We start from the raw sequence: 22,115 nt of genomic DNA, 5'->3' as shown, positions 1-22,115 counted from the left end.
ATACGTTTAAATTTATCAAGAGGATTAAAACCTCTGGCCTGGAAGGCAAACAGCAACTAAGTAACTTCTAAGGTAAGCGGCCTGCTTTGACTCACTGCTTCCTCTCTCTCGCTTGGCAAAAAGCCACAACTTAAATACTTGGCGTTCGCCAGACAACTTTGCATAAAAACCTTAACGCTTATAATTCTGGCCGGAAGTAGAAAATAAGAAGTGATAGTAAAGATTTAAAATAAAATAAACGTTAGTAAAACTTAAGATCCTTACAAGGTTACAGCAAGATTTGCCTAAATCCACCCCAATTTTAAAAGACAGCACCCGGGGGAATGGGTCCAAGGGTATCTCACCCTTCTTCTCCTACCATCCAACCAAGGAAGAGGATTTTCGGCTCGACATTGGAGAGCCCCCATACTGCAAGGACACTGTACATTTACAAACATCCATGCCTTCGATGCGAGCCATTCAATAAGATAGTTAGAGTCACTATATACTATCGCATTTGGGCGACATAAAATATACTGATACTATCAAATAATTTTGAAAATAAAATTTCTTTAGAAGTTATATTTGCTTGTGGAAGCCTTACCGAATGGATGAATGAATACTTGCGGATACTTTACAGAAAAAGTCTGCGAAATTTCTGAATAATTATAGTAACGGTAGAAACTAATTTGAGGCGGTTTGTGAGCGGTACAAAAAACGCATGTAGTGCATCAGAAACATTTAATACCATACAGGATTTCATACATATTAAAAAATAATTTAAAAGTTGATCCGAGGTCCGAATTAATAAGAAATTCATGACGAAGGGAAACTTTGGGAAGTTCTAATAAATCTGATGAGATTTCCAGCTTAGAAGACGATGTCACCTTTCGCAAATTTCTAGAATCCGTAAAATTGAGGGTAATATAGATGTAGGGCTTGCTTTTCGCGGAACGAGCTTGCAGGGGAATTACGGTATAATTTTGAGGCTGTATAAAAATGATCTGAGTCGCTAGTGCCCAGATTTAGTAAGAATCCTAATTAGAAGTTTCATAAGCATTACAAAATCCTAATTAGTATTACAAAATGGTAATAGATATCAATGTTTACAAGACGGAAGAATCAAAGTATTTAGAAACTGAAAAAGAAAGAGTACTTTTTCCTTCATCAGGTTGTAATTAAATAAAGCAAATATACCACAAAATTTGCGTTTTCTTCGAAGCATCATCACATGCTGGAGGCAAAGTGTTATTGAATGAGTGTTTAAGAATCAGATGTTTCTTTCCATTTGAAACATGTTTTGCTACTTTTGAAATGATGTAAATATGAACTTGTGGTCCTGTTTCACTACTTTTAAGATCATGTAAATGTGGGCTTGTGGTTTTCTGTTTCACGACTTTTACAATGCCGTAAATATGGAGTTTAGAAAATCTTGTTGCGGCTCTGGAACTTTCCTGAATTCCAACAGGCGCGCTTGGTGACAATAAGCTTAGCTCCTGATTTACATTCCTGTGTGATGAGCCAAGATTCATGTGATGCTTTTTAAAGGGTTAAATATCCTCTGTCATTACTTAAAGAGACTTACTACTGCCTCGCCCTGGTGCTAAGACTCTCTCATTTCACCTGACGTCGCCATTGATTTCGCTTCTACTACTACGCCATGATATGCTATTTAATTGCAGAAATTTATTTAATGAGTTTACTCATGATATTGATCTCGCCTTCAGGCGCGGTGTATTTAAACACGTACATCTTTAATTTTAAAAACCTTATTGACCTCTGGTAGAATGTTAATTTACTGGTTATAGCTCTTAGTCGCTGATGCCAGAAGCAAAGATGTTATCCAAGATCCAAGTAAAGAGACTTTTGCAACAGTACCATTCTGATATAAATTAACATGGAAAACTTATAACAATGGAAATATTAAAAGTACATACACTTTTCTTTTATCTAAGCTTCCGCTATTCATACTAAACCCACTTATTTTATCTACTTCTATCTTCTGTTCTTATTTCATCCTCTTCCACTATGCACACGTCTTTTAGCTAAGCTTCTACTATTCGCAGGATTTTTCATTTTATTCAAATATTTTTAGCAAAGTGAATACAGAATTTCAGCATTCAAGACCTGATACATAGGTTAATCAGATACCCGTTATAAAACCAGTGATATAATACCCCAAATACCAAATAGGGAAGAATACCTATAAGATCAATACTTCGAATTATAAAACAAAAGCCAAATTAAAAAAGTGTTGTGGTTGTGCAAAATATCTGCATGTGTTTTAGGGTTAATAAATATATTTACTTACTTATTTGCTATAGGTAAGTATCCTTGTAACCTTGTAAGAGTAATGTTTCTTTAATATGTCTCAGTTCAGCAATATTGCAAACCCAAAATGGCGAGATTTAAATATATATATATATATATATATATATATATTGTTGTATGAACTTAAATCCATTTAGTGCGAATACAAGTTATTATTACTTGCGCAATTGCTGCAAAGTTAGTTAATAATAATTTATTTCCTAAACAGTATTGATTAATTGATTATATTATCTCCTAAGTATAATTAATTTAAAAGTGTGCATCCATACTGGTAAGTTATATTTTGAAAGATGTTTTGAAGTAATTTGAAAGCAAAATGTTAATAATGTTTTAACGGGGACTGGAGTTAAATCATCACGAAGAATAATATTACAATTGTAAAAGTAAAAATTAAAACATGTAATTATTGTCATTGATCGGAAATTAGTTGACTTTTCAAGGGGAACAAACCAACTCCCGTTCAATGATCAATAATTGATAAAAATACGTAAATATGAAAGTGTTTCGTCTTTACTCGAGTTATAAATTAAAGCCAAACCGGCAATTCTAGTCAGGCCAAATATTTCCGCGAATAGTTGCTACTCAAAGAACTTATTCTCATGAAGCATTTTAGTCAATTCAATTTGGAGTAAAAATCAATTACTGTAGAGAAATCCTGTAAAACTCGAGTAACCGTCCCCGACACTATCATCTTTATGTATTTGAGTACTATATTATTTGTAGAAATTAAACATTGGAAATTGTCATTATGAAATCGAAATCAAAGTAAAGTTGAAATAAACATAGAAGATAATAAAAAAGATAAATAATGCAAACTTTGTAAAAACAAATCAAAGAGGTCATAAAAATAATATAAAAATAATATAAAAATAAAATAGAAAATAATATAAATAAGATCAGTGAATGTACATGAAGATATAAAGGCCAGAAAGGTATTAAGTAACTTACATTCTTTCTAGTGGGGGAGTTGGCAATGTGTTCTCTTCGTGTCTGACTCAGAAGTGTAGGGTGTCCGAAAATTCTTAGCGGCAGTAGGGGCTTTGAATTATATCAGTCGGTAAGACTTGGGTGAAGTAATTTATGGTAGTGGGTGGGACTTGGAATTCTTGAGGGATGTATTTTGTGGAGTTCTTATCTGAGAGAGACCGTCTGTTAAGATTTTTTTAAAAATACTAGTGAATGGAAATTAATTAATTTCTGGCTAATTGTCGTGTCGCAATGATTAAGAATTTAAGAAAGGAAAAAGGCATTTTCGCTGTCCAAGAGCTAGTAGATAGTCTAAAGGCAGGAAATAGGCCCATTTTTTTAGTAACAGTATAGTAACAGTATATGTCTGAAGACAATTAGCTTTTTACAATATATACAATTGAGTAATTACACTATATACAAATCTTTCAACTGACAGTCATCCAACTTATACCGCCTTCTCAGGTTTAGGAATAAATTATCATATCCCTATCAGTTAAATGATTTAGAGTGAGTATTTAACGCCTGCTCTTTTAAGGCAATGGTTGATAAATTGAAAGGGAATTAGATTATTTTTGAGAATTTTGATAAGGATCAAAATTTCGCGTTGTAAATCTATTGTATCTGTGCATATAGTTTTAATTCGTTGTATTTGATTAATTATAGTATTGTTAATTACTTTTTTGGATATGTTGGAGTTCCAATTTATTAATTTGTTAGTATTGAAATTGAAGTTTCTTGTTTTGTCAAAAAGTAAAATTTTTTTGTAGTTAATGATTTGAAGATCTAGAAAGTCCATGCTATTTTGTGAATTATTAGTTTTATTAAGTTTAAGACAATTCGGATAAATGTCGGAGTTTTCAATTTTACCAAAATTATTAATTGTAATAAGGTCATCAATATATCTGTAGGTGTGTTTGTTGTAATTTAACTCTTGTGGTTGTAGATTTTTTTGGAAGTTAAATTCTTTGACAAATAAAAAGATATTACAGATCGAGGTGCTGGAATGTAAGCCCATTGGCAATCCTCTGACTTGTTTAAAAAGTTGATTTTGAAACTTGATGTAGTTATGAAAAAGTGTGCATTTTAGGTAGGTTTTCCATTTGTCAAGAGTCATGATATTGAGTATATTAGGGAAAAGTTTTGGTAGATCAAGTAGACTGGTATAGATTTCTTCTAGAGGAAGTGAGGTATATAAGTTTTCAAAATCATAGCAGTTAATGTTTTGGATGTTAATGGTATGAATGGTATTAATAACAGGAGTGTTATTATGAATGATCCAGCAATAGTTATGATTAGTGTTACAATCATTGAAAATAAATTTACAGATTTTATTAAGTTGAATTGAAAAATAATAGTCTATATTTTTCTTGTAATTATTAGTTCCATTAGCTATAAATCTAAATTTTAATGGTGTTTTATGGAATTTGGGAATCGCATAAAGATTAGTAAATCTGTTGTAGTTTGCATTGAAAGTAATATTGAGTTTCTTATGAAAAGTTTTAATCCTGTTTATTATAGATGTTTCTGTAAGGTTGGCTGATTGATAAGTAGTTGCGTTGAGAAGTTCTTTATGAATAATCTCAGTGTAGAATTGTTTTCATATAATGCTAAAGTTATTAGTTGCTTTATCTATTTTTGTAATAGTAAAAAGCTGTTTTAATTTACTAATATCTGATGTAAGTTGCGACCAGTTCAGTGTACTTTTAAATTTGAGGTGACTGATTTCTGTGGATATGCGTTGAAGAATTTTAGCTTTCCATTTTAAGAAGGTATCTATGGGAAAATTCAGTTGATAGCTTGCTTTAACTATAAATTCGTTGATGTTGTTTTCGAAAGTCTTGTAACAGTAATTTGTAGTCATGTTTCTGACTGGTCTAAATTTTGTACCATAACTCATTAGTGTTTTTAGTTGATGGTTTTGTATGATATTCAGGTTGCCAGTAATTATGTGCTGGTGATGAGAATCTACGTAATTGCTGTAAATTGGTGTCTTACAGTGTCATTCTGCAGTTTCATCTATTTCATGGTGGTTAGTAAGCAAGTTGCTTAAGGTCCTTTGATATTTAAATGCAATCATTGGTATAGTGTCAACTGCGGGGAAGTAATCTTTACAATCTCTGATGATTCTTGAGAAATGAATATTGTCAAACTGCGGATGCAGAAAATTGACTTTAAAATAAATTTTGCGTTGAGTGAGACTATTAGAGAGTCTGAAAAGACTAAAATCAAGAATCATGTCTTTAATGATTTGTATGTCGTCGTAGCTTTCTTGAATGAATTTTTTTAGTTTGATAAGGAATTTATTAGTACAAGAGTGTAACCAGTTGAGAAGTTTCTTGGGAAAGCAGTCTGAGTCAAAAAAACATTTCAGTTGTTTTTTCAATGCAAGTGTATCCAAAGTGAATAAAAATCTCGCATTATTTTTTATTTTGCTTCCTCTTTTTCCTCTCTGCGTTTTGATGCTGTAGAGTTTAAATTGGCTGAAAATAGACTTCTTAGAAGTATCTCTATGACTATGTATATAAGTGTTAAGTCCATATGGATAAAGTGAACGTTGTTTTAGTATATAGATAGATTCCTGAAAAATTCGTGTTTTGTGATTGGGTATTATATCTAGTATCTGAAGTTGAATAGAGTTGAAGTCATGGTGTTTAAAGTGTTCTAATTCTGCTGTATTAAGTTGTGATGGTGTACTTATTTTAATGTTATTTTTTTGTGCGTTGAATTTTTTGATTTGAGCTCTATGGTTATTGATTCGAAAGTTAAGATTGTTTTTAGTCTGTCCTATATATTTAATATGATTACATGCGGTACTTGACATATTAAATATATAGGACAGACTAAAAACAATCTTTCGAATCAATAACCATAGAGCTCAAATCAAAAAATTCAACGCACAAAAAGTAACATTAAAATAAGTACACCATCACAACTTAATACAGCAGAATTAGAACACTTTAAACACCATGACTTCAACTCTATTCAACTTCAGATACTAGATATAATACCCAATCACAAAACACGAATTTTTCAGGAATCTATCTATATACTAAAACAACGTTCACTTTATCCATATGGACTTAACACTTATATACATAGTCATAGAGATACTTCTAAGAAGTCTATTTTCAGCCAATTTAAACTCTACAGCATCAAAACGCAGAGAGGAAAAAGAGGAAGCAAAATAAAAAATAATGCGAGATTTTTATTCACTTTGGATACACTTGCATTGAAAAAACAACTGAAATGTTTTTTTGACTCAGACTGCTTTCCCAAGAAACTTCTCAACTGGTTACACTCTTGTACTAATAAATTCCTTATCAAACTAAAAAAATTCATTCAAGAAAGCTACGACGACATACAAATCATTAAAGACATGATTCTTGATTTTAGTCTTTTCAGACTCTCTAATAGTCTCACTCAACGCAAAATTTATTTTAAAGTCAATTTTCTGCATCCGCAGTTTGACAATATTCATTTCTCAAGAATCATCAGAGATTGTAAAGATTACTTCCCCGCAGTTGACACTATACCAATGATTGCATTTAAATATCAAAGGACCTTAAGCAACTTGCTTACTAACCACCATGAAATAGATGAAACTGCAGAATGACACTGTAAGACACCAATTTACAGCAATTACGTAGATTCTCATCACCAGCACATAATTACTGGCAACCTGAATATCATACAAAACCATCAACTAAAAACACTAATGAGTTATGGTACAAAATTTAGACCAGTCAGAAACATGACTACAAATTACTGTTACAAGACTTTCGAAAACAACATCAACGAATTTATAGTTAAAGCAAGCTATCAACTGAATTTTCCCATAGATACCTTCTTAAAATGGAAAGCTAAAATTCTTCAACGCATATCCACAGAAATCAGTCACCTCAAATTTAAAAGTACACTGAACTGGTCGCAACTTACATCAGATATTAGTAAATTAAAACAGCTTTTTACTATTACAAAAATAGATAAAGCAACTAATAACTTTAGCATTATATGAAAACAATTCTACACTGAGATTATTCATAAAGAACTTCTCAACGCAACTACTTATCAATCAGCCAACCTTACAGAAACATCTATAATAAACAGGATTAAAACTTTTCATAAGAAACTCAATATTACTTTCAATGCAAACTACAACAGATTTACTAATCTTTATGCGATTCCCAAATTCCATAAAACACCATTAAAATTTAGATTTATAGCTAATGGAACTAATAATTACAAGAAAAATATAGACTATTATTTTTCAATTCAACTTAATAAAATCTGTAAATTTATTTTCAATGATTGTAACACTAATCATAACTATTGCTGGATCATTCATAATAACACTCCTGTTATTAATACCATTCATACCATTAACATCCAAAACATTAACTGCTATGATTTTGAAAACTTATATACCTCACTTCCTCTAGAAGAAATCTATACCAGTCTACTTGATCTACCAAAACTTTTCCCTAATATACTCAATATCATGACTCTTGACAAATGGAAAACCTACCTAAAATGCACACTTTTTCATAACTACATCAAGTTTCAAAATCAACTTTTTAAACAAGTCAGAGGATTGCCAATGGGCTTACATTCCAGCACCTCGATCTGTAATATCTTTTTATTTGTCAAAGAATTTAACTTCCAAAAAAATCTACAACCACAAGAGTTAAATTACAACAAACACACCTACAGATATATTGATGACCTTATTACAATTAATAATTTTGGTAAAATTGAAAACTCCGACATTTATCCGAATTGTCTTAAACTTAATAAAACTAATAATTCACAAAATAGCATGGACTTTCTAGATCTTCAAATCATTAACTACAAAAAAATTTTACTTTTTGACAAAACAAGAAACTTCAATTTCAATACTAACAAATTAATAAATTGGAACTCCAACATATCCAAAAAAGTAATTAACAATACTATAATTAATCAAATACAACGAATTAAAACTATATGCACAGATACAATAGATTTACAACGCGAAATTTTGATCCTTATCAAAATTCTCAAAAATAATCTAATTCCCTTTCAATTTATCAACCATTGCCTTAAAAGAGCAGGCGTTAAATACTCACTCTAAATCATTTAACTGATAGGGATATGATAATTTATTCCTAAACCTGAGAAGGCGGTATAAGTTGGATGACTGTCAGTTGAAAGATTTGTATATAGTGTAATTACTCAATTGTATATATTGTAAAAAGCTAATTGTCTTCAGACATATACTGTTACTAAAAAAATGGGCCTATTTCCTGCCTTTAGACTATCTACTAGCTCTTGGACAGCGAAAATGCCTTTTTCCTTTCTTAAATTCTTAATCATTGCGACACGACAATTAGCCAGAAATTAATTAATTTCCATTCACTAGTATTTTTAAAAAAATCTTAACAGACGGTCTCTCTCAGATAAGAACTCCACAAAATACATCCCTCAAGAATTCCAAGTCCCACCCACTACCATAAATTACTTCACCCAAGTCTTACCGACTGATATAATTCAAAGCCCCTACTGCCGCTAAGAATTTTCGGACACCCTACACTTCTGAGTCAGACACGAAGAGAACACATTGCCAACTCCCCCACTAGAAAGAATGTAAGTTACTTAATACCTTTCTGGCCTTTATATCTTCATGTACATTCACTGATCTTATTTATATTATTTTCTATTTTATTTTTATATTATTTTTATATTATTTTTATGACCTCTTTGATTTGTTTTTACAAAGTTTGCATTATTTATCTTTTTTATTATCTTCTATGTTTATTTCAACTTTACTTTGATTTCGATTTCATAATGACAATTTCCAATGTTTAATTTCTACAAATAATATAGTACTCAAATACATAAAGATGATAGTGTCGGGGACGGTTACTCGAGTTTTACAGGATTTCTCTACAGTAATTGATTTTTACTCCAAATTGAATTGACTAAAATGCTTCATGAGAATAAGTTCTTTGAGTAGCAACTATTCGCGGAAATATTTGGCCTGACTAGAATTGCCGGTTTGGCTTTAATTTATAACTCGAGTAAAGACGAAACACTTTCAAATTTACGTATTTTTATCAATTATTGATCATTGAACGGGAGTTGGTTTGTTTCCCTTGAAAAGTCAACTTTTCCGATCAATGACAATAATTTCCGATCAATGACAATAATTACATGTTTTAAGTTTTACTTTTACAATTGTAATATTATTCTTCGTGATGATTTAACTTCAGTCCCCGTTAAAACATTATTAACATTTTGCTTTCAAATTACTTCAAAACATCTTTCAAAATATAACTTACCAGTATGGATGCACACTTTTAAATTAATTATACTTAGGAGATAATATAATCAATTAATCAATACTGTTTAGGAAATAAATTATATATATATATATATATATATTATTCGATATCGGTACCACGCTCTGATAGAACGTGATTTTCGAAACAATGTTCCATGAAATAATCATAAACATTCATTAACTTTAAATCGCATTTTCGAGTCTGTTCGACGAAATAATCGTAAAATTTCATTAGATCTGCATCACAGTTTCGAGCGATTTTTCCAAAACATAAAACTTTGTTAACTTTGGATTAAAGATTCGTGGATGTTCAACCATTACACTTTTGTAATATATCGCTGTAAATAATGCATATTATATTACTTATTTTCTGAAGCAGTGTTATTCTAATCTTAAATGTAAAGCTTAACACCCATTTAATGTGCAATAATATATTTCAGCAGTATAATATTTCACAAAGTACAGTGTTTATTAATGTTAAATGATGTTACAATTATTTTTTAATTATCTATTAACAATAAAGTTATATTATGTAGGTTTCATTAGTAATATTAACCTGGTATTTAACATATTTCATTTTCGATTTTACAATTTATTAGTCCAAAGGGGCAATTTGCTCTGAAGGACTATTAATTTCGTTTTGGCATTTTGAGTCGAAAACTTTAAAAGGTTGCATTCACTTTTCAAATCGTTGCCGTGATGTATTATCGCCCTGTCTTACATTTAAAGAAATTAAATAATGAAGAATCTGCATAAATGTGTGTGTGTTTCTCGCATTGTGATAAAACAATGGTACCTAGAGCCATCAAAATTTAAATAACGTAATCTTCCATAGAATATGGGCATGTGGAAGCCCTCATCTGAATTTGAAATTTGTTTTATTATCGATTTCAGATTTTGTAACACTTCAATGAATTTTTGATTAAAAAATTAAACGATTTCAAAGCGAGCAATGGCAACACTGCACGAAAACAAAAAACATTTTTATCTCCAGCGCGCAAGACTCTGTATTGGAAATTCTATTGATATGTTCCTTTTAAAATTAATTTGCGATATTGCTGTTGAACTGAATCTTATAATTTGAGTACCTAAAATATGATATTTTAATACGTAGAGCATGATATTTAATAAATAAAGGTAACACACAAAACATTAAAAAAACGCCCTTTGGACGTAATTTAAAATCTGAAACCTTTCAGATTTTTGTCTTTTTATTATAATTATTTTATTCATTTTTATTTATTTATTTATTTATTTATTTGTTTATTCATTTTATGTCACCAGTAACTTGAATGCATAAAAATACTGCCTTCATAGTTGTGTTTCGGTATTAGGACATGTAGTAGAAAGGGCTTTTTACTTTGTAAGATTTTTTCCTCCTCACGTGCTCATGAAATGCGAAAGTATCCTTTTAGCAAAATCTCTGCGGCAAAATATTCCGGATGTTCACTCTTTACAAAAAGACAGCGGGGACTACTCTATATTTGCTGCACCGATTAACGAAATTTAACTTGCTTTTTCATATCTTGAAAGCGAAATTTACGACATATGATTTTTATATAGCATTATTATTACATATGTTGTATGATCTTAAATTCACTTAGTTCGAAACAAGTTATTCTAATACTTGAGCAATAGCTGCAAAGTAAGATAATAATAATTTATTTACTAAAGAAATATTGATTATATTATCTCCTAATATTCATTTTAGTAGAAGTATCTAAAAAGAGTGAACCCATAGGTAGGAAGTTTAATTCCGAAAATTGTTTTAAAGTAACTTGAATGTAAATTGTTAAAACTGTTTTACGGGGACTTGTAGTAAATCATGAATCACAAAATTTCAAACTTTGAAAAAGAAATTAAATTAAAGCAAGTAATTATTGCTATTGATCGGAAATTAGCTGACTTTTCAAGGGGAACAAACCAACTCCCGTTCAATGAACAATAATTATTAAATACGACGGTGTTTCGTCTTTTACTCAAGTAATAATGGTGATGCCATACTGGCAAATTAAGTTAGGCCAAATAGTTCCGTGAAGTGAAGGTATTTAGAACCAAAGTAGAGTACCAAAGAACTCATTCTGAACTAAGCATTTTCCCTAGTACAAATTTTGTGTGAAAAGCAATTTATGTAGTAAAATTGATAAAATACTTGAGTAATTGTGCCCCGACACCGTCGTTTTTATGCATGTTAATTCAAAACGATTTGTATAAAAATTAAACATTGGTAATCTTAATTGGAATTATGAAATAGAACACCAAAGTAATTGAAATAAATATTAGAAAATTAAGAAACATAATGCTATCTTTTCAAAAACAAATCAGATAATAAAAATTGAAAAATTAAATATATATAATAATAAAAAAGGGAATGTACATGAAGATATAAAAGGCCAGAATAAGCATTAATTAACTTACGTTCTTTCTAGTGGGATGTGGGAAAAGTGTTTTCTTCGGTGTCTTACTCAGAAGGTTTGTGTGTCCGAAATTCCTTATCGGCAGCGGGGGCTTTGAATTATTTCAGGCGGCGAAAAGGTATTTTGACACAAAATCGAAATTTTTCTGAAATAACATATCGATTTTTTTCCATATTTCGATTTCGTAGCTCAAATGATGCCAAAATGCCAAGTTTTGTAAACATCGCGCTAGTAGTTTTTAAAAAAATTAGCTCTCAAAATTTTAGTTTATCAATGTGAATTAAATTTGGCATATATTTATTAATTTCTCTTTTTTTTTATTAAACTTATTTGATTCCTTCTTTCACAGTTCGAAATTTAGGTTCAATCCAAATAAAATTAACAGATATTTTCTTATTTATTTTTATATTTGATTAAGTTTATAATTTTTAATAATTTTTATAAATTTTTGGAATTTTTTTTAAATTATAAAGTATAAAATGTATACCATCATCCTAAAGTACATGTAATTCTAGGCATACCTGCAAAAAATTAGAGTTTTTTATTCAAAATTTCCCAAGATACACGTGAATTTATATATTGGCACGTTTTGAAATTTGGCATATTTATTATAAGCAATATAATGCCAAATGTGATTTAGGCACTTTATTAAAATTATTTGAAAGAATGAGCAAATCAACTTTTTTTCCGTTCGTGCACAATGAAAGGGAAAAGAAAAATAGGTTACCATAAATTAGGAATTTCACCAAGTGAATTATCCTCGCCACATTCGGCAAATTTTTTCACCAAATTTTAGAAAATTCAAAATTTAGGCATAATTTGGTTTCTCACCTTAAGAGGAAAATAATTATAAGTAGTACCTGATTCGCAGATACCTTTTGAACTTAGAATACAATATGTCTGTAGACTGCCAGAAAATATTTTTAATTTTCATCTGAGATAGATTATGAACCATTAGGTGAAAAGATAAGAAAGAAGATAGAGTGCTTTCTGGGTTCTTATACACTGAAGAGGTTCACTACAGGAACAAAACATATATTCCTTAAGAACTCCATAATTACGGAATATGACAAATTCGTTACTTTTATCTTTGGCGCTGTAAAATGTAGCATTTCAAATTTGATTAAATTCCTTAACAGCTCGAATTTTCAGATTATATGGAGATTGCGATTTAAGTAGAGAAAAACAAAACCTCAGAAAAGTTTCAGATTTGAACGGTCGCCCAATAGGGTTTGTTAAGGTTATGTTACGCTTTCATTGAACTCGCAGTCTACCATTCTGCTGTTACATTCCCTCCTACTATTTAATTTTTTTGTCTTTTTAGCTTTATTATTAAGTATTCTTTCTTGTATTCAAGAGCAAAATTGCAAATATTTTTAAAAGCAGCATAGCAGTACATACAGCGTTAAGTGTTGGCACACATTTTTCTCTGTTTTTCAGTCTTTTCTCAATTTATTACATCAGTGCTCAGTTTTCTTACCAAGATGGCTTTACAAAACTTTATTTTTGTCTTTTTATTATAAAGTATAATAAAAAGGAATAATACACAGAACGTATTATAAACGTTCTGTGTTTTTATTTTATTTATTAAGTATTCCGTTTTTGGCGCTTACAGTAAAATCACAAAATATTTAAAAACAGCATATTATTAGAATTTTCGATAGACAATCTCGTGCGCTGGAGATAAAAAGGCTTTATTCCATACAGTGTTGCCACTGCTCGTTTTGAAATCGTTAAGTTTGGTGGTAAAAAATTCGTTACAATTTTACGAAATATGAAAGAGATAAACAAATTCGAAATTCAAAACTTGGGCTTGCAAGTGCCCATCCTCAGATGGAGGACTAAGTTATTCAAAATTTGCAAAATCAAAACCTTGCATTGACGTTTCAAATTCGAGACCTTATATTAATGTTAAATATGAAGAAAAATATAAAAGTCCTCATGTAGCCAAACCCTTTATCTAGTTGAGAACTGAAGTTTAAACATGAATTTCAAAGATCGACATAGTTCACTAGCTAATAATTAATTTAAGGCAGGACAGTTTATAATAAACCATACATAATTACGCTGCTGTATTAAATATTGCATGTTTATAGCAAGTCTCATACAGTTGCCTTTAGTGCAGCATGTGTGTATGCATATATATGTAATGTGTTAAAGGACCAGGGCTGATAATATATTAAGATAATTCTTGTCGCACATGTTAAATTTAGTTGTCCCATATGCTCCATTCCCATGTGTCCTGATCTGCATTCTCTAATAAAGATCACTAAACGTAGACTATAGACGTGTTTTATCTTCATTACTTAGTTAATTAGTTTGGATTTGCAGTAACTTTCTATAGAATAGTTAAATTCATATTATAAATGCGATAACAATGGCGTACTCAGTTCATATACTGTATGCATTTCCCATCGCTTTACTGACATATTATATTATTTAAGCATTAATGCTATTAAAACCTGTGCGCGTCTGTTTGTTTGTTTGTTTGTTACATCATATTTTCCGGAACGGCGGGAAACTGCGTTTCGAGACTGATACCCCCCGGATTTCAAAAACTCATGGAAAGCCATTTCATTCTCATCTTCGTACGACTTTAAATAGCCGAGATATTAATTAAACCTCTGAAAGCGCTAATTTTCACACTCTGCAAGTTATTTTTTTCGCTGAACTTCATTGCTGTTCGGAGTTGTGGGTCGAAGCCTGTCTTCTAAACAGCGGTGGGGAAAAAAATTTGTGGAATCACGCAGCTTGTTTATCCCTCCTTCCCTTTTTCTCTGTATTTTTTCCCTTTCTTTGACAGGGTGGTGTTTTTTTTTTTTTTTTTTTAATTTTTTTAAGCGGAAGCTAGTGAAGCCGACATAAAGGAGAAATACTGACATTCTTGCAAGACACAGTGAAGTGAATCAGGCCAACATAAATCTAAGACAAATTCAGATTTTTGGAAGACTAGGATAAGACTAGACTATTGAAGCGAGTCAAGATGAAGCTAAAATAGTTTGAAAATGTAGAACTTTCATTCATTAGTCCAAAGAGGCTATTTGCCCAGAAGGACTGTAACTTTCGTTTTAGCATTTTGCGTTGGCTGACTGTAAATGTCGATTCAATTTTCAAACTGTTGCCACCAAATCACCCTGTATTGTATTTAATGAAATTAAATAATGAAGAATCTGCATAAATGTATGTATGCCTCTCGCTTTGTAATAAAATAACGGTAACTAGAGCCGTTAAATTTCGAATACTGAACGTTTCCACCCGAATATGGGCATCTGGAAGCCCGAATTTGGAATTTGTTTTATTATCTTTTTCCTATTTTGTAAAACTTTAGCGAATTTTGATTAACAAACTGAACGATTTCAAAGCGAGCAATGGCAGCACTGTACGAATTTTTTTATCTCCAGAGCGCGAGACTGTGTATCAGAAATTCTAAAGCTATGCTCATTTTAAAATTATTTTGCTATATTGCTGTTGAATTGAATTTTATGGTTTAGAACATGATATTTAATAAATAAAGGTAACACACAAAACGTTTAAAAAACGCCCTTTTGGGCGTAATGTAAAATCTGAAAGCTTTCAGTTTTTTTTTTTTTTTTTTTTTTTTGTGTGTGTGTGTGTGTGTGTACATAGAGATAATAAATTGCTTTTGGCCGAAGCCTGCTTATCTGGCGAGCTTGCTCGCTAGTTTTTTAACTAAAATCTGTGAAACACTTACCTTCTTTTGCGGATATAAGTTCTATGCATATGCAATATTTTACATTCACATGTACAATACAAAAACTTTTATAAAATATTTATTTACTGAATTTCCTTTTTTCTTATTTCATTCATATGACGGTTTTTAAGCCTCGAATATTATTTGTATTATACATAAAATATTGTAGTTTCAGTACATTTGTAAAGCCCTTAATTTGAGCTCATCTTTTATAGTGATTGATTTTATTCAAATCATCACTAAATCGATATTTTTTCAGTTGTAATAATTCAGTTCAATGGTAAGTTTCCGAGTTTGTGGAACTTGGCTACATAATATACCAGACTTTCCCGCCTTTTCTGGAATAGGTGCTTTCGCGGGAATGACCACTCTTCGGAAAAGCGGGCCAACTAGTTTTGCGGACCCCCTAAGACCTTTGACCTTTCGTGAGAGGGAGAAAAGATTAGGGAGGCAGCTCTGGGAGCTCTGTCCAACCGGAGGGAGCAGCGGTGCCTCAAAAATCCCTTTCTAATCTCTCTGAAGATAAGATTAGCGGTTAGGCCGAAAGGACTGGAGGAGAACTTGCTGAAAAGTATTTCCTAGGTATCACTAATTACGATGGTATATGACGATGAGGTGCGGATGTGGATTAAGCAAACTTTTTTTTTTTTTGAACGTCTCACTGTTCCAGATCTCATTGCAGTAGTGTTTACCAGCTGGTGCGCTTAGATAACAAGAAGCTCCGTGAGGCACGTCGCGAAAGTTTTGTGTTTAAATCTGCACTTTATGCCTGCCACACAGAAATGCTTTTATTTTATGATCGGTCTAAGCGAAATTACCTGGCTGTTACTCCAAGTAAAGCAGAATGCCTCAATAAGTTCGTAAAAGAGTATTGAAAAATGCTAGTCTTCTTACCTATCTTCTTGAGATAAAATGAATAGTGTGGTTATTTTGATGAAGTTGGTATTTCAGATTGTCGCTAAAGCCATCTTGTATGTTAAAAATGCGTTTTTAGATTTGCCGAACGCATCCAGTCTGCAATTCTTGCAATGCAAACAGTAAAATCTAAAATAATATCAGAAAAAAAAGAAGTAAAAAAATAATAACATGTATTTTTTATGAAAAATTGTTTAAATTACTTATAAAAAATAAAAGTTATAATTACTTATAAAATAATAAATCTTAATGCTTTCAGATTTTACATTACGCCCAAAGGGGCGTTTTTTTAACGTTTTGTGTGCTGCCTTTATTTATTAAATATCATGTTCTTCGCACTTAAACCATAAAATTAAAGTCAACAGAAATATCGCAAAATATTTTTAAATGAGCATATGTTCAGAATTCCCGATTCACAGTCTCGCGCGCTGAAGATAATTTTTTTTCCCCGTACAAAAAGTTATTGTGTCATTTCTCGCTTGGAAATCGTTGAGTTTTTAATTAATAATTCGAAGTGTTACAATATAAGAAAGCTATTATACAACACATTTTAAATTCCAAATTTGGGCTTTCAAATGCCCATATTCAGTGAAAGATTAAGTTATTCAAAATTTGATGGCTCTAGGTACCGTTGTTTTATCACAATGCGTTGTTTTATCACATACATACATTTATGCAGATTCTACATTATTTAATTTCTTTAAATATAACACAGGGCTCTAATATTCGGTGGCAACAATCTGAAAAGTGAACCGACATTTATGGCTAACCAAAGCAAAATGCCAAAACGAAATTAATAGCCCTTCTCGGTTAAAAAATCTGAAAGCTTTCAGATTTCATATTATGCCCAAAGGGAATTTTTTTTAACGTGTGTTACCTTTATTTAATTAATATCGTGTTTTCGCCTTAAACCACATCAATTTAACAGCAATAACACAAAATATTTAAAAACCGTGTAGCCCTAGCAATAATTCAGAATTGAAACTACTGTGTTTCAAGGTCACGAGTGTTAACTTAAATGTGCCATACATGGTAAAAGTGTGGAAATGTCTGCGTCCAAATAACCTGCAGTTTTACATCTATCTGGTTAATTAAATGCAATGACTAAAACTGTAGTAGCAGATATTTCCTCTCTTAGATGTTTTAATTACCGATGGAAGAATTAGCAAATTATGTAATATGAACTAATAACTAATTACAGTAACCGTCGTTAACATAATAACACAATCATTGCAAAAATGCCTTTATAATTAATTTGAGATGTTACATTTTTGTATAAGACGTATAAATAGATAAAAATGATATATTTTAGAATGTTTTCTTTCCCAGTTAATAATTAGTTCAGATTTAGTGACTCTAGCATTTGAGAATACACGTCCCTTTTTACAAAAATGTATACTTAATTTGGATAATTCCTCGCAAAATCATAAAATGTGCAAAATTTTACGATTATGCATAAATGGGCGGGCATTTGGTTGTCTGTATCAGTGGTTCTCAATTCTTTATCACCATGCATCTTTTTTTTTTTACCAATGCTAGCACATCATCTCCCTCATTTCCAAATTTGAAAACACTGCATTCATTTATTTAGATTATTTTATAACGTGTTTAATAAATTAAACAACAAAAAGTATAGGAAATGTTAAAACTTAAATAAAAGCAGTTTTTTATGTTCATAAACTAAAACTAAATACTTAAGTGCTAAAATAAAAGACTGACCATATCCCTCCTTGAAACTATGAAATAGCCCCCCCCCCGATTGAGAAACTTTGGTCTTTATATATAAAAGCAAAAATATTAAATTAAAATATGTTCATGGGAAATTTAAGGATGCTATTACATACATTTTACGGGGGGGGGGCAACTGAAATTCATTTCTACAAAAAGTGTGTTTCATTATCACTATTTTATTTTAAATTGCAGATTTAACAATACGTACGTAACATTCTGGGCAATTATTGTTTATTTCTCAACACAACTTGTTTGCTATGCTTTAATTGTGATTTTAGAGGATAATATGAAAAACCATGAAGAGAAAAGGTAAAGATGTGAGAAACTTCATTTTAATGTTAACAAAGAATGATAAATCTCATTATGAAACTGTGAAAATTCTAAAACAAAGTCACACGAGTGTCTAGAAAATAATTAGAACGTAAAAGTGAGGGATTGCTTAAAAATAAAAAAAGGTAAACTAAGAAAGAAATTTTGAGCACAACAGCCAAAAGAAAAATATTGAAAGATATCAAGTTGAATCCCAAAGTAAGTGGGCTATAAAAAAAAAAAAAAAAAACTCTACAGCAATTCGCAGGCGCATTTATGCCCAAATGATGCGAAATATCATCAGGAAAAGTAGTTAGTTGCAAAAGTATAGTAGAAAGAAAAATAGTTATAAGTTTTCCAGTTTTCTGTATAACAAATATATTATATACTGCCGAAATGAAATTATTCATTAAATGTATAAAATGCAAACATCTTTGTACCTATCAATAATAATTTATTTGCTCTGAAATTTACGTTTATCAATAAAAAGTGTATTCATAATTTTTCACTATATATCTTGTTTTCCTTTGACATAAAACGATATTCTTATTTGAAAATTACACCGGTAACGTCAAAACGTAAACTACGAATTACGGAAATGAGGATATTTATTTGTTAAAATGAATCCTATCAAAAACTTTATCACAATGTGACAAGCGTAAAAAGAGGAACGAAAATAGAATTTCGTATTGTAGGTAGAGCATGTTCCCCAAACGGATCGATAGCCTGCTGTGCAGCGCCATCTATGAACGAAAATCTTTACTACGCTTTCCCTCATCACTTAGAAAAGAATAGGGGAGGTGGAAGGGAATCGCTCCTGGGAAGAATGAGAGGAAGGGGCCGAGGAGTCGGTAGGTGTGTATCAAAGAAGCAAGCGACGCCGCGTGCTGCCAACAGAGCGAAGGTAGACGCCGAGAGAGCAGGAGTAATATCGTTTGTGCGCGTTATTTTCCACATTCGTCCCCAAATCGTCGGCTCGATTTGTTGTCAGCCGAATATTTCAGTGGTTTAGTCATAACCGCAGCTTTATCATAATTATATAGAGTAGTTCCGGACTTATGTCATCTAAATAAACTTCAAGGTGAGTTCTTTACTTTCAAAATTCGATTACAGTGTGTGCTTATGTTAATGACAAGAGCGGGAAAAAAAGTTTCTCCCTTACAGTACTTTTTTCCAACAAATAAAATAACCATTTCATATTATTTTCATTATTTACAATAGATGAATAACAATAAATATGATGCACATTTCAAATTTATAGTTATGGTGATTTATTTTGCGCATGTTAACTGATACAGAAAATTTACCTCAACTGCAAGAAATTTATGATTCATGTTCAAATAAATGTTACTGTTAAGCCAAAAAAAAGTATAATACCCACAAAAACAGAGAAAACACGAAATAAACTCTAGACATGACAACTGAGACGTAGCTAATATTGACTCTTGAATTATGAAATAGCTTTATGAACTTCGTTCGTCTGATTTTATTGCGTGTGATATGTAAAAGTTTTGATTAACAAATTTTGAAAATGTAAATATTAAACTGTTTGAAGTACTGGAATTATAGATCTGAATTTTTTTATGAAAAATTTTATTAGGAACTCAGATACAAAAATAAATTTAAAAAAATTAAACCATAAGAATAAATATATTATTACACCGAATTTTAAGACCTTCAGAATACATGCAGAACAATTATATTCCGTATATAACTATATACAGAAAAATTAACATTTCCTTTGAAAGGTAACAATAAATTATATGCTATTTCTTAATTACCCCTCATGTGTTCTTGAGCTTGAGCCATATCTTTGGAGAAAAATGTTAACTGACATTTCATTAGCATAGAAGACATTGACTGAACTTAATTCGAGTTATTTCAGTATAGCTTTCACTATGTTGATATATTACTTAGATATATATGAATTTAAATTTGTCAACAGGCGCAACAGATACTTAATGATGCGGTAGTTATGAAAAAAATCGAAACGTTGATTATAAATAAATGTACTTACCTCTAATATTTGAGAAACAACAAACAGGAAAGTTATTTTTGGCAGTTTTTGCTAGAATTAAAAATTGATTATTAATTTATATTTTCAAATTGTTTTTATCTTCAGCTGAAAGTTCAAGATAAGATCAAAGTTTTCGATTTAAAAAAATGCTAAAATATGCATCCACTTGCAAAAAGTATATGTTGGAGCCTCAGTTATACATATTATATATATAAATCGTATATAGTAGGCCTTTTTCTTACAAAAATAGTTATTTTATTAAACCACGAAGAATGAAATGTAAATGTATTAATAAAGTACGCTGCCGTTATGTCTTGGAAACAATTTCCAAAGTTTAATTACTGTACTTTGCCTGTATAAATATGTTTAAAGAATGTCGCAATTCCCTGTATTTGAAATGTGGAATGGCTTTATCGTTGCGTACTTTTTCCTGTCATTAATTAAATAAAAGACATTGTTCCATTTAACTAAAAATCCTTATTTTAAATTTATGCTTTTAACGTTTGCTTTTTAATATTTATAACAGCCGCATCTTAAAATAAAACTTATCGGACAAAACGCAAATTAGGAAAAGACGGTAATGGAATTGAAAAAAGTTGTATATTTGTTGAAAAGATAGTTTTTATACTGCATCCTATATTTGTAGATTTTGTTATTTTTATCTCGAACTTAAAAAATGTAACATTAGGGATAATAGATAAAGATAGTATGTAAGTGAATTACTTTTTTCTCTGAAGATTGATTATTAATTTGTAATTTAAAATAATTTAGAATCTAATTGAAAATAAATAAAATGCTTACTGCTAGCAGGTTTTAGTTCTGAAATAGAAGGAATTTGTTTGTTTGAAGTGACTGGCATGACCAAACAGTAACAAAATCAGTTTGGCTGCTATTTTGTTTAATACATACGTATTTATTTTTTAAATCTGCTTTGATTGGTATCTGTCCAAAGTGATAAAAATATACCAAAAATGTTAAAATAGCCCCTAAATAACAGATATATCTATATATTTTTACAAGTATAAAAATATTATGCATTGAAACGTATTATTTAAATATTATTAGTCCTAAAGGGCTATTAGTCTCGAAACGCGATTTTGAACTGTTTCACTTTTCATTCAAATCTGTTGCCATTCGACAAAATGTAAAATCAGTCTTATCGGCAACTTTCAAATTTAATCTATCTTCTACTCATAAACAAACTAAGTTATTTAAAAGTAAAAGATGCAGTTCTTTAGAAAAATATTTCTTTACTTTTGAATTTGATTATGTTAAATAAAAATGCATTTAATTCATTTATAGCTAATTAAAACAATTAATATTTTTATAGAATTACGTTATGTATTTTTCCACTTTTCAAATATACAAAAAATATTTGAAAAAGCCCTTTTGGGCGAACGTTAAAATCTGAATCGT

At 30.5% G+C, this 22,115-nt stretch overlaps 1 long non-coding RNA gene across 1 annotated transcript in view; it reads left to right on the top strand.

The window, feature by feature from the left end:
* The first annotated feature begins 19,499 nt into the window (after nt 1–19,499).
* LOC146995107 (uncharacterized) overlaps nt 19,500–22,115 on the top strand; it is a 709,494-nt gene continuing 706,878 nt past the window's right edge. The window contains exon 1 of the long non-coding RNA XR_015043546.1: nt 19,500–19,763. This is a non-coding gene — a long non-coding RNA (uncharacterized LOC146995107). The remainder of the gene's footprint in view (nt 19,764–22,115) is intronic.

The sequence above is a fragment of the Stegodyphus dumicola genome, chromosome 10 (genome assembly GCF_044657685.1).
Source record: "Stegodyphus dumicola isolate Sdum_Otavi_A_Nest chromosome 10, ASM4465768v1".
Classification (NCBI taxonomy): domain Eukaryota; kingdom Metazoa; phylum Arthropoda; class Arachnida; order Araneae; family Eresidae; genus Stegodyphus; species Stegodyphus dumicola.
Note: the sequence above shows the minus strand (reverse complement) of the source record. Positions and strands in the feature narration are given on the sequence as shown.